This window comes from Microtus pennsylvanicus, chromosome 11, assembly GCF_037038515.1.
Source record: "Microtus pennsylvanicus isolate mMicPen1 chromosome 11, mMicPen1.hap1, whole genome shotgun sequence".
Taxonomy (NCBI): Eukaryota; Metazoa; Chordata; class Mammalia; order Rodentia; family Cricetidae; genus Microtus; species Microtus pennsylvanicus.
In genome coordinates this window covers 32090832-32105228 of record NC_134589.1, presented here as the reverse complement: position 1 = coordinate 32105228, position 14397 = coordinate 32090832, and the positions used below count along the sequence as shown (strand labels likewise).

Here is a 14397-nt window from a genome sequence, read left to right as displayed (position 1 = left end):
TGCTGTATCTAGGGGATATGTGTAATCTTGGGTATATATAATCGAGACTATTTTTTTAACTTCCCTCCTTCTAGATGCTGACCTCTATTGAATGGATAAGTGCGGCAGGAAGTGGTGGTGCATGCCCTTAAGTCCAGCAGGCAGCAGGCAGCAGGCAGGAGGCAGAGGCAGGAGGCAGGAGGCAGAGGCAGGTAGATCTCTGTGAGTTTGAGACTAGGCTATAGAGTAAGTACCATGACAGTCAGGGCTGTTATACAGAGAAACCCTGTCTCTAAAAACCAAACCAAACCAAACCAGACCAGACCAAACCAGACCAGACCAAACAAAATTTACGGATTCTTTATCTTTGACTCAATAGCAATTACATGGTTTTCGTTAACACTTCTTTTCACAAAGTTCCAGATTCTAGGCTATCACGTGGGGATTGCTCTAACCTCTTTATTTCTGCCTTCTGTCTCTAGACTTTTCCCTCAGCATTGACACCCCAGTTCAAGCCATCTGTCTTGCCTGCACCATCCTCCTTCCCCAAATTAACTCTACATTCTTTTGTAGCTCCCACAAGGCCCAGGAGTCCTGTAAATAAATTCTTGTCGTTTGATCGAATTCCATCTACTTGCCCTCTAACTGATGACACCTACCCGCACGGCCCCCTTTGTCCTTGCGTATCTCCCATCTGTCCCCTTCTGTCAAAGGAGGTTGACTTTCTCTGCCTCTCTGACTTCCTCCCCGTGCTCCCCAGCTGTCCCTCTCTTCCAGGCTATTCATCACCATGCTTTCCCTCTTCTAGCTTTCATCTATCTTTATGTTTTCTTTTTCCCTCATGCTTTAAATTTGCTCAGATGAGAGAGAATGAGAAAGGCAATTTTCTGTTGTCTGTCCGTATGAACATGAATATCTCCACCAACTCACCATGCTCTTGGCATTTCACTCTTATGGAAAGGGGCAAGCGTTGGAACTGGATAGACTCATGTTTGACTCCTGATATTGCTATTTACAGCGTATGTGGCTTTGGGTGCCTTATTTAAATTCTATAATCTTATTTATCATATGTAAATAGACAATATAATAGCGGGTTAAGAGTTATGAAGATTAAATTGATGAAGAAATGGCCCTTGTCATCTCTTTTGGTTTACTCTAACCTGGCAATAAATAGCAGCAAGTATGAAGTTACCCCAAGTCTTTATGCAAAACTGGACACGAGGATACAGCATCATCATTCACCTTTCTTACAGGCTTTAAATATGGACGAATTTTATGTACTTTGTTTTTTTATTTTAATAGAAAAATGCAAATATAGCTATTTCATTTTGGATTTTCATAGTAACTTATGCTAAAGTAGAAATAGAAGGTAGGACGTTCAGCTCTTAGAAGGGAAGGTAGAATAAAGATAAATCTAAAAGCGCTGAAAAATTTGGCAAAACAGGATTGCTTATTTAAGATGGACAGCTGAATTCAGTACACATATCAAGCTTTGTTCTCCTTTCTTTTGCCCCAATCTCCTCTTTCCTAGCTTCTGGTAGCCTTGAGAATCAACACTCATTAAAACAGAAGAGCGTGTAGAGCGCCAGCCACTGGAGAGGGCCCAGCAGGTTGGTGCTCCTCTCCCATTCCATTTCTACCCCCTTAGAAGTATTATTTGATCTTCCTACTAGTTCCCTAGGAGAGCCTCTTGGAATGTTTGTCATTTTTGCTTGACTGCAGCCCCCCAAGAGCAATCAGCCTCTTCCTCTAGAGTATTTGTTTTTGTGGTGCTTGTTTAGCAGACATCAGCGTTTTCAAACAAGTCTTTTAAATTGCTCTGAACTTCGGGAATGAGATGGTTTGGAAATGAAGGGCCTTGAACAGCTCTGACATAATACTGAGTCTAGCAGATCATGTTCATGCCTAGGAATGGGAGGCTCTGTGCGAGAAGGAAATGAAGGCTAAGGTTGAGTTGCCACTACCCAGTGGAATGTTGGTCGCGTGCCCTAACATACCCAGAGCCCCTTCACGGGATGGAGGCTCACTAATTCTAGGCATTTAAAGATACCTCTGTTCAGCCATTGTCACTTGGTGAGTCAAGCAGGAATGTCAGTGGCTGTATAGTTCAGAAATACTGCTATCACAGACTGAAGGTCTAAAACGTCACCAAATAACAACCAACGCTGGGGAGAAGGGAAAATCTGGTTTTCCTAGTTGTTATATTGTTATCAAAGCACCTGCCTTTCAACAGAAAATTGCGAGACAGAACTCAGATCACAGCCAAGAAAATAAACGGGTCAATCAAAATTGCCCTCGAGGCAGGCAAATGTTGCCATCATTGTACAATACTTTCAACTGTTGTGTGTTTGAAGAGCTAAGGGAAATCAGGTCTAAAGGGTCAACTGAAAGTGAGGTCTCACTGAGGAAGAACATTAATAAAGAGACAGACTGTGAAGTAGTTCTGCAATTGGAAAGTCTAATCAAAGAAATAAATACTCACCTTAGTGGCCAACGGCATAATTGTTTGGACAGAAACAGAAACAATGTTTCAAAAGAAATCAACTCAGCTTAAGGAGAAGAGGCACTACATGGTCACCTTGATCAATGCAAGAAAATGGGAAGATTTAATAATATGCGGAAACAAACGGGGGTTGAAGAGAACTTGCAGGAATATAAGGGAATTTCTTCAACCTGAGAGAATGAATAAAAACTAGGTTAAAGTTTGCTTTTGAAATGTCTGCACAGGAACATGTTTTGGACATGTGTTCCCCAGTCAGTGGCACTATTTTGAAAGGCTGTGGGGCCTAGCCGGTGGAAGTGTGACGGTTACGTCAAACCTGTCCTGTCTCTGTGTTGTGAGGCCTGCTGTGAGGAAGAAACTTCTGCCACACACTGCTGCTACCATGAACTTTCCCATAATGACAGACTAAGGCCCTCGGGACCTATGAGCCTACAATTCTGCTTCTCAGTTCAGCCAGGTCCTGTGGTCAGAGTAATGAATACAAAACTAGGTTCAATATCACACTTAGTGACCAAATGCAGGCCTGATCAAAATACCAGCTGAAGGGCAATTTCGCCACACTTTTAGAGAGAAGCAAGGATTCTAAAGAGGCCAAAGCAATCCCAACAAAGGAAAACTGGAGGGCTTCTATTCCCTGGTCTTTACACTCACTATAACACCACAGAGGTGAAGGCATGCAGGGTGAGTTTTAAAACAGCCACGTAGATAACGACAATGGAGTAAGGAGAGCATCATGAATAAAGTAGAACTAAGGCCCCACAAATGATCTGAACACACAGGGTTAATTGCTTTTGGAAAATGCACTGTAGTAATTAGTTGGGAACCCAGTCTCTTACCAGCGCTGTAACCCCGAAAGAACCATCCGTAAGAACTGAAAAAAACTCCGACCCCTACTTTACACCATGTACAAAAGCTATCTGGAAATAAATCATAGATCTTTTTATTGTAGGCGCCTGTGTGTGGGGTTGGTGTGTATGTGTGTTTACATGTGTGTGGGTTCATGTGTGTTTGTGCAGGCCTGAGGCTGATTGCGGAGTTTTTCTCTATCACTATTGGGTAGAGCAGGAATTCCTACTTGAAACCAGAACTTGAGGTTCTGGCTAGTCTAGTTAACCAGTTGGCTCCAGGGATTTTCCCATTACCGCTTTCCCTGTGCTGGAACTACAGGTGGGTCACCAAGCTCACCTCATATTCACATGGATTCTTGGCATCTAAACTTTGTTCCTTATGCTTCTAGAGCAAGGGCTGTACCAGCTGATCCAGCTTCCCAGCCCCTGATAAACCAGAGATCCCATTGTAGGTGCTAAGACCATACGTATTCTAGATGAAAACCCAGATGATTTTGTGAACTTGGACAGAATAATGTTTCTTAGAGGAGACACTAAAAGTGGAAGTCACAAAATGATCCACAAGTTGGGCTCATGGAAAACTGCCGTTGTAAGATTTTAGTACTACAGTGTCATCTTTCTCCATTTTGGAGACCTCTGGAAGAGAAGTGAGTACTTGTAGACCCGAGGTGAAGATCTTACAATGAGAGTAGCAGAGAGGAGCCTCCTCAGACTCCCTAGCTATCTGCCCCCCGCCCCCTGATCTGCTACTACTTTATACATCTGTGGCTCTTCTACCTAACACCCTTCCTAAGGTGCTCACCATGCTTGCTCTTCCTTGCGTCAGTCCTGATTCGTGGATACTGTCTAGAACTGAGAAAATTAGACCAATGAGAAATGAGACAGGCACTCCTCAGCAGATAGATAGTTCATCTCTCTTTCCTTTCACCAACTGCCCTGGGGACTTCCTGTGGGCCGTGGTGTGCTGGTTGGAAGGAGGGCAGCCCCCTACTAGGCTCTTGTGTTTGAATAAGGGTGTTTTTCTTGCATATATGCACCACGTGCATGCCCGATGCCCATAGAGACCAGAAGACGGCATCAGAAACCCTGAAACTGAAATTACAGCCAGTATGAGCTACCAAGTGGGTGCTGGGAATGGAACATGAGCTCTCTAAAAGAGCAAGCCTGTGCTCTTAACCTCGGAGCAATCTTTCTAAGTCCCCAAATGAGGTTTCTTCCCATGAAGCTCTGAGTATGTTAAGCACAATCCCAGCTCTATTTATTTTTCTCCATTTCTGGTATGTTTCCCTTTTGCCTTTGGCTTTGATGACATGAACTTTTATCTCCCAGTACACAATGGGACAATTGTGACCAAGCTGTGATTTTACAGACTGAAGAAAAATGTGGCAACAACCCTGTAGAGATGCAAGTACCACCACGTCATCTTCATTATATGCTTGAGCTTAGTCAAAAGACTGAAACACAGTGATTTATCTTTACTTTATAAACAAGGAAACTGAGTCCCAGAGAGGTCAGGTAATGTATCCAGGAACTTACAACCAGGGAACAGAGTAGCGAGATGTGAACTCCAACTCTAAAACCCCGTGCTTCCAACAATTCTGCTCTTGTTATTATTGCTAAGGTGACTTAGTCTAGCTGCCTGGCAGCTTTTCCATGCTTGACCTTGATTCCAAAGTCACGATTTCTCGTCCTAGTTATGAATCCACGTTTCACCGGAGCTTGGTTGTGGAAAGTTTCCAGTGTCCTTGTACTTTCGAAGCAGTCTGAGCCATTTGGATGACAAGGCGTCTCAAGGCACAGCACATCAGAAACTGGAGCTCTCGTCATTCCTGACAGCTGGGTGGACAGATACACTCAGTGAAGGGAACATATTTGACGCAGGAAATGGTGTTCTTTAGGCTGTGATGTGAACTGGGGACCTTCCGACTTCAGCCTGCCTGTCACAAGACGAAGAGAAAGTTTGACCCCATCCATTCTCCACCCGCTGCTAACATGACAGGTGTGTCTTTGATTGCTAAGGGGTGGCCTACTCTATTACAGTTTTGACATGTAACAATGGAAGCTGCCTTTCTAGTTTCTGTGCCCTTTGAAATTATATGTGTGTATGTGTATTTGAAATGTCAGCTGTGACTCAGGAGGAACACTGAGTTTTAAAGTTTTGACAAATATTTTTAAAATTAGACTTGTGTGTGTGTGTGTGTGTGCGCGCGTGCATGTACGCGCGTGTCTACATGCAGTGCACACTTGCGCATGCCACAGCATACATGTGGAAGTCAGAAGAAAACTTTTGGAAGTTGGTTCTCACCTTCCACTATGTGGGACCTGGGGGTATAATTCAGATAGTCATCACTGGTGGCAGGTCCCCTCACCCACTGACCCATCTTGTTGTTCCTGACCTAACTGGTAATCTAGGTATCTGGTGTGTGACCCTGGGACCTCATAAGAAAGTAGATATGATCTCTCACAGTTATGAATGCCAGCCTTCCTGGGATTGCAGGAGCCCAGTTTCTAAGACTTTCAGGGCAAACAAAGGGAAAGTCCTACACAAGTTAAAGTAGTCATTTTAGGTGTTCCTGGAGTCCTCATAGGTTGGAAGGAAAGACAGTGAGACAAACACACAGCTGGGAAATATCGTGGTGTGTGAATGGCAGTATATACTCAATGGAAGTTTCCACGAGTTGGGCGTATTTAGAATCACGCAAGTCCATCCATGCTGCTATAACAAACGAACCGGCTGGGTAACTTATGAACAACAGGAACTTATTTCCCACAGTTCTAGAGGCTGGGGAAGCAAGCCAAGATCAAGATGCCTGCAGATTCAGGGTCCCTGTTCCTTGGTTCATAGACACAGCCTTCTTTCTGTGTCCTTGCAGTGACAGGGTCTAGCCAGCTTTCTTGGGTCTCTTTGAGGAACACTAATGCCAGCTAGGAGAGCTCTGCCTTCCTGGTCTTCTTATTGCTTTGGTAGTTTGAAAGACAATGGCCCCCATAGGGAACGGCACTATTAGGAGGTGTGGCTTTGTTGGGGTAGGTATAGCCTTGTTGGAGGAACTGTGCCACTGGGAGGGTAGGCTTTGAGGTTGTCTGTGCTCAAGCTACAACCAGTGTGGAAGACAGACCCCTGCTGCCTGTGGATGTAGAGCTCTGAGCTCCTTCTCCATCACCTGTCTGCCTGTACACTGCCATGTCCTGCCATAATAATGGACTAAACATTTGAAAGTGTAAGTTAGCACCAATGAAATGTCTTCCTTTTTTAAGAGTTGCCACAGTCATGGCGTCTCATCAGAGCAATAGAAACCCTAACTAAGACAACTGTTAGCTGGATGGTTAGGATCTCACTGTCTGAATTTTAAAGGGACATAAGCATTTAGCCTATTGCTGTACTTTCACAATACAAAACTATTGAGTCTCTTAATAGCCATTTGAAGGCAGAACAGTTATCCTTGTTTTAGTAGCAATACGTTGAGGCTCTGTTAAGGGCAGATCTACAATTCAAATGCAAGCAATGTGGATCTGTATCTGAGCTCTTCACCTCGAAACGTGTCCCTGAAAAAGCCCGAGACAGAGAAATATCACAGCGAGCCGAATGGCGAAAGAGAGTGACAGGAAGTGACCCTGGGAAAAGAGAGGGTCAGACGAAGTGACTCATGAAAATGATTTTGAATGGTGAATGAGAAATAATTAGCAAGAACAGAAATGGTTCTCCAGGTCTATGAGCCCAGGTTAGGATGTAAAGACAGGAAAGGATATAGAAATGGGCTGGTAGAACATTCTGGAAGCGAGGAATGGAAAGCCTCTGGGCTCTGCCGTATGCAATGGTGCATTCCATCAGCTATACTATACATGGACCTTAGGAAAGAGGCCTGGATAGGCAGCAGGGCCAAGACATTCAGGGTCTTGCACACATGATAAGGAACAAATACATTAAGCTATATACAGCAGGGAGTACCAGAAACCCTTATGTGATAGATGTATCAATTATCCCGATCATGCACACAGGGATTTCACACTGTATTCAATACACACATACAATTAGTAAAAGCACACATTCTTAGAAAGTTGAGATTTGCATTTTCGGAGAATTTGATAGTGGTCAGAGGGTTAATTGAAAAGGAAGAAGTGTGAGAATGTTAGGAACAGACAACCAAATATGGATGTCTTGAAAAAATCCTAGAGCTGGTGACTGGAGGGATCACCAACTGCTTTCTGGTTGAATTTTAAAAGCAACTACCCAGGAAGAATGCATGCCTGGGGCTGTAAATCTGTTCAAAAGCCCATAGCCATGGAGGTCCCAAAACATAGCAGGCAACCTGTTAATGCTCCTTTGCTATGCAGACATGGTGTCAAACTGCCTTCTAAATAGTTGTGTATTCACATGGACGAGTCTAGCTCTCAGACTTGGTCAGAAAACCTCCTGCTTGATGTGGGTGGTGATTAATCTAGAGACTCCTAATTGACGGAAGTGCTGAGAATGAGTGGCTGCGACGTTCTCAGCCCTACCCAGGACATTTGCTTTCTCCAAGGCCCAGGCTGCATCACGGATGAGTAGCGCTATAAGATCCAGGGGACTGGGAGGAGTGGTAGCAAAAGCGTTCTTCTGTACAAGACCTGCTGTTGAGCTTAGGGACTCACAGTAGCAGCGGCTACCCACCCTAGGTGGTTCCTCAGCATCCCATCATGAAGACAGGAGAGGTTTCTAAGCCCTCACCTTTCTTTCCCCGAGGATTCATATTGGTTAATGCTTGTTTGGGGGGAGTGGAGTCATACTCCTCAGTGGTGTAGACACAGGTAAGTTGCTGTTGCTCAATTAAATACAACTTCCGCCCATGCACACCCAGGCAACCCTAATTAAATTTAGGGGGCCACAGACAAATATGTGAAAATAATGAGGAATAAATACATGCATGCCACACACACGTACACACAAGAAATCTAAGAGAAAACACAGTGGGCTATTTCGTGATGAGCCCTTTATTGTGGCAAGATATATTTGCCACAATGGCATAACATTGACGTAAGCCATTTCTGCGACATGAAGTGGCTTTGCAGGGTCGCACAGCCATCTCTACCATCCGACTTTAGGATGCTCTGATAAACACAGTGTGTCCCTATTAAATATTAATCCCCCACCTATGCCAAAAATGTGAGTTTCACAGAGTGGATGGTATTCTGGTCTTCCCCGTTTGACTCTTAAATCTCTATAGAGAATCTAGATCAGCAGTTCTCAATCTGTGGGTCGTGACCCCTTTGGGGGTTGCATATCAGAGATCCTGCATATCAGATATTTACATCACGATTCAGAACAGTAACGAAATGACAGTTATGAAGTAGCAACAAAATAACATCATGGTTGGGGACTCACCATAACGTGAGGAACTGTATACAAGGGTTGCAGCATTAGGAAGGTGTAGGACCACTGTTCTAGATGGTATTGTCAGGTATTCCATAGAAAAAGAAGGCAAGATCACGATTGAAAGATTGCCTGCTTTTCTCATCAAGAGTGGGGCAACTATAAAGGAGCTTCACTGAGGTTGGACTGAGGTAAACAGGAAGCAGAATAATTGATAGCACAATCGTCTATCACCTGGGTATCCTTGAGGTTAAAACGATACATGAGAAGGGATCAATGGCTCATGAGTTACTCCTTCTGAGAATGTAAAAGAGAGAAATACCCAGAAATATCAAATCTCCAGGAAATAACTTCACGTATCTTAATACTAGAGGTGAGGCAGTTTATGGGGGGGGGGCAAAATAACTTTCTAGAACTCCTCACATTATGGTATATGTATCACTGCTAACTCTGGGTACCCAAACAACTGGAAGTTGCTCTGAGTTCTATGCATGGTTCGATCCACACCTGCCCTCCGTCATTACAACACCTGCATATTTCCTTTAAAACACTTTAGACTTCAGATTTTGGGAATTATGTGTACAGAACACCAGTTGTTGCTAATTGAAAAAAAATAGTTTTTGAAGATAAACTCTATTTATTTGTGTTCTTCAAATGTAACTTTTCGGCTCTCTCTCCTCTTACACCAAACACAGTCATGCTTCTTATCAGATTCTCTCTATCCCTCAGGGGGAAAGGACACAGAGCCCTTAGTCCTCCTGTGCACGCTCTGTGGGTCTCTGATGGTTGAAGTGTACGGACAAGGGCACTGTGGACAGAGCTGAAAGCAGTGTCTCATGGCTGTGCTGCTATGAAACAGCCGGGTATGGGGGAGATATGGAGAGCCAGGGATCCCAAGGGAACTGCCTAAAGTGTTTGATCTAGTAAACACATTCTACTCTCTTGCCATTTTACCAGCTGTCTAACCAGTAGGCAATTCTGTCTTCTTCAATCTCCAGTGATATCATTTGTGACACAGGGACAGTCACACGGGAGAATGACTTTTTTTCCATGATGGAGTGGCTTGGGGGTCTTTTCAACGAGGAGGAACCTCACCCATCTCTCAGACCTCCCGACTCCAGTTTGTATTTGGAGAATCCTGCTGCTTACTGTTCTAACGTCATCCATCTTTGTCAGCACCCGAGGCCACAGCTTCAGCTGAGTGGCCAGTGATCTACAGCAGAGGGAGCGCACCAAAGGCATTAAACTCCCCATGTATGACATTTATACGGACTCTGAACTCACTCACCAGAGATGGATTGAGGCTGCCATAAAGCCTTGGGGTATCCAAGCAAACAAGACTGAGGAAACCAGCTAAGAGACAGTAAGGAAAGCGATAGCTTTCTCCATTCCCTTTTCCCCTCTGCAGAAGTCCACTTATAGCTTACTTAGGAAACAGAGAAGGCAAGTGAATACCAGGGTTTTCACAAGCCAGCAGGGTAGGGAACTACTTGTGGCCACAGACATACCAACATCCGGCATAGATAACAGGGCGCTTACAATGCCGCACTTCGAATCCTCCCTACCTACAGAATAGCAGTGAATACGGAGGCCACAGGGGGTCACGCAAGACCTCGAATGTCCACCCTGCTACTCTGGCAGGGATCTTCACTATCACAGTCTTCATGTGATTGATGGACAGGCTGACCCACAATGGACAGATCTCTGCACTCACACTCTGCATGCCTACCTACCCTGCAAACTAGCTCAAAGGTAACAGCGTGCCTGAGTTTGGATCATCAGTATAATAGGGCTCACCTTTACCTGATCCAACAGGTATTTTCTAAGGTATCCAGGAGCCCGAGCGAAAAATGCTTTCTACCACCAGACAGGCATTTATTCTTTTCTAATAGCTAATGGCAATCAGTTATGCAAGCAATTCATGTGACTAAGCTGGCTGCAAAGAAACTGCCCAGTTGTCAGACATGGGCCGCCCCCACCTTCATCCTTGCTGCGCCACACGGCAGTGTATGTACCACAGCAGACCACTGTGTGCACGCTTGGTTGTATTCCCCATGGACCACCTGCAGCAAACTTTGGAAGATGCAGATATTGAAAAATATGTATATATATATATATTTAAATATATATATAATTTAAACATATTCTAAATATATCATTTAAACCACACTAACACAAACACATTTAAAAAATCACCCACGACTGAGAAAGCCCCACATTTATACAGGGAGAAAGACAACAATACATTTGACTTACCAGCTTAAGCTGTTCGAGGCAGCAGAGGAACAAGTTGCTGGGAAGGGTCCGGTGCTTTCATTCAATAAATCACATTGGCTCTGCTTTCTCCTGTAGCTCAGCTTCTGCGCAAAGCAAGCAAACCTCCTTCCTATTCTGTGCAAAGAATAAAATGCGAACAGGATCACTCCAGGCAAGAGCTGAAGTCCATGATCACTAAGCTGCTCCTAATGCAAAATAAAAGCGTGAATGATGCATGGGGCGAGAAGGACGAGGGAAACAGCTTGGCTTAGAATCGAGGTACATTCTCGGGACTGCAGCGGGGGAAGGCTGGCTTTCTGAAGCGTGTGTGTGTGTGTGTGTGTGTGTGTGTGTGTGTGTGTGTGTGTGTGTAGTAAAAGGGTGTCATGACTTCAGTGTGTGTTTAGCCTATTGTATCTGCAGGGATCACTCAGCACACAATACTGAATCAGAACCAACTGTCACTCAAGGGTCCACAAAGGGACCGTAAAGCAGCCAGTTAGTTCTGCACCACATTAGTGGAGCGGGAGAATTATCACCTGTGACTCGAGAGCCCCTTCAAGTGACATGCTCCCACAGCTGCCTGAATCCAGAAGCACACAGGTGGCAGCTACATCTCCTCCCTCCTCTAGATCTTTAGTAGGTGTGATGGGGGGCCCTTACAAATCCCGGGGCTGCCTAGCCTAGGCATGGGTTTTCAGGAGTGAAAAAGCAGTCCGCAAACAGCGGGTTGAGGACCCCGTGAGGCTTAGCCTCACAAAGAAGATTCCAATGCTGTTTCTGTGCCAGCCACATATGGGTATACCTGGCTCTCTCCCCAGTGCTGTACTTCACAAGACTAACGCAACACACGAAACAGATTTCCTCGAAAGCCATACAAGAAGGCTTCACTTATGTCTCCCTCTGAAACAATGACCTTTGTACATGTTGGCTGTGCTAGGGAGGATTTGTCACTGATGAGCGCATATATAAAACATTCCCCTGTGCACGTGCGTGCACACACACACACACACACAGAGCCCTAACCTAGCAACAGCATTAAGGATCTCTGTAAAGCTCTATTCAGATACCCTGTCTGCCTAAGCTAAGATGAATGCTTAGCTGCTATAAAGACTTCAGATATAATTTTGAACTCTTTGATTAGACGCTGTATCTGCGCTGTCATTTATGCCTGGAGACAAACCGACCTCGGAATCTTGAGTGTGAGTCTGCAGGGAATTGGGAGATAGTCTCTTCATAAGCAGGGAGGGAAATTGTTCACTGGGGGCTGGTCACCTCCTGAGATAATGGGCAGAGCATCTTGTGTTCCTGAACATTTGCCCCCTTTCTGGAGACATCCTGGCACCCGCCGGCTCACTCTGACAAGTGGCAGGTGGCTGCTCCGGAGGTGGGGAGCTGGCGTTTGAGGTAAGAAAATGACCCAGAAGGGGCTGGGGAGGTAGCTCCATTGGTGGGAGGCTCGCCTAACAGGCAGCTCCGTCTCCAGCACCCCATCGGCTGGACATGGTAGTACACGCCTGTAATCCCAGCACTTGGGAGGTGAAGACAAGAGGATCAGGAGTTCAAGTTTGTGTACGGAGTTAGAAGCCATCCTGGGACACACAAGGTGCTGTCTAGAAGGGCAAAAGTGATGCAGAAAACCCGACAACCTGGCTGCCCGAAGGAAGAGCTCAGCATGGTTTCTGCAGTTGTCTTACTTTTCTATTCTTTTTTTAAAAAAAAAAATTAAAAATGATTTACTTATTTTATGTACCTTGGTACTTCGTTGGCCTGTATATTTGTGTGAGGGTGTCAGATCCTCTGGAACTGGAATTATAGACAGTTGTGAGCTGCCATGTTGGTGCTAGGAACTGAACCCAGTCCTATGGAAAAGCAGCCAGTGTTCTTAACCACTGAGTCAGATGGCACATTGGAGGCAGAGGCAGGTGGGTCTCTGAGTCCAAAGCCAGACTGGTCTATAGAGTGAGTTCCAGGAAAGCCAGGGCTATACAAGGAAACCAAGCTTTAAGGAAGGAAAAAAGAACGAAAGAAAAGAAAAAGAAAAAGTGAACTTATAGAGAATTTAGAGCTCTCTCTCTCTCCAGAACTTTTGCCTTATTAAAAAAGGTTTAGTTGATGAGGTAGAAGTGGAGGTGTGTGTGTGTGTGTGTGTGTGTGTGCATGTGTGCATTGCACTCTAGTGCATGCAGACAACTTTCAGGATTCTCTTGTTCCAGCACAGGAGTCCTGAGGACTGAACTCAGATCTTCAGACTTGGGGACAGACCTTCAGCTTGGAGGCTGAGCTACCTTGCAGGTCTTCCCCTCCCTTTTTCTCCTAGGCTGTCTCTATCAATGGAGCCTTGTTATAAATAATTTAATTTGGGAATATGCCTGTCCATGTGGATCAGAAGGCTGTTTATTTTCCATCTGGGATTAAGAGACATTCAGGTTGTTCTTTTGCAGCTTAAGCCCAGTGACTCCCAGGCAAAAAGGTTTACCAGGACACCTAGAGAACCTTTGACCCAGACTTTAATGCAGATTTACTTTTATTCCATTTGTTAGGCAAAGTCATGTGACTCTGAGTAAGTCTATCAAGATCAGAGACTTCTGGGGGCAGGGGTGGGGGGTGGGATTGGAGTGTGGGTCCAAAGTTCCACCTCAGTGCAACTCTGAAGGGATAACACCTTATGTCAGGGTAACACAACATCTGGGAACAGAAGCATGTTGAACATCCTAATCTAAAACCCAAAGTCCAAAATGCTCTGATACCTGCAACTTTATGCAACACCAAGTGGAGAAGCCCATACCAAGAAACCATGTTTCATGACCAAAATTATTCACAATAATAATTATTATATAATATATTATTATTAAAAATGTTATATAAAAACACCTTTAGGTTACAAGGGTAAGGTATATGAGAAACAAATGAACTTGTATTTAGACTTGGTTTGGAATCCTAAGATGCTTCATTCTATGTATAGGACTGTTTTAAAAGCCCAAATCTGCCAGATATTCAGTCCTAAGCATTTGGAGTAAAGGACATAATCTATGCTCAGTGTGGGCTCAAATGGTCCAAGTCCTTGGCAAAGTTAGCTCAGGACTCATCTACCCCCCCACTAATCTATTCTTCAGCAGCTGTTTGTCATGTCCTTAGCAAGTTAAATAGATTGTATCACACACTTGCCTGTTACCCACAGGTGTGAGCTCCTGGCACACCCTGGGAAAAGAATTCCTTTTCCGGGCTTGCTTAGCTCCCTAATTTCTCCATCCTCCCTACTTGCTCTCAGCCACCGTCATCTCGAATATGTTTTGGTTCCTTGGATATTCCGGATGTTCTCTTTAACACCAGGCCTTTGCACACCATGTTCTGGCTAGAGGGTGAGTCCCTTTTTACTGGTTAACTCCTCGATAGCCTTGAAGTTCTAGCTTAGACTTCATCTCTTAGTGGTGTTTTCTGGGGCTTTGGGCTCATAAATC

General features: G+C 44.7%; 1 protein-coding gene across 1 annotated transcript in view; it reads right to left on the bottom strand.

Annotated features, from left to right (window-relative positions):
• Ankfn1 (ankyrin repeat and fibronectin type III domain containing 1) overlaps positions 1–14397 on the bottom strand; it is a 371750-nt gene that overhangs the window by 140196 nt on the left and 217157 nt on the right. Inside the window, exon 3 of the mRNA XM_075991135.1 lies at positions 10937–11071. The gene's annotated coding sequence lies outside the window, so the exon portion shown is untranslated. The remainder of the gene's footprint in view (positions 1–10936; positions 11072–14397) is intronic.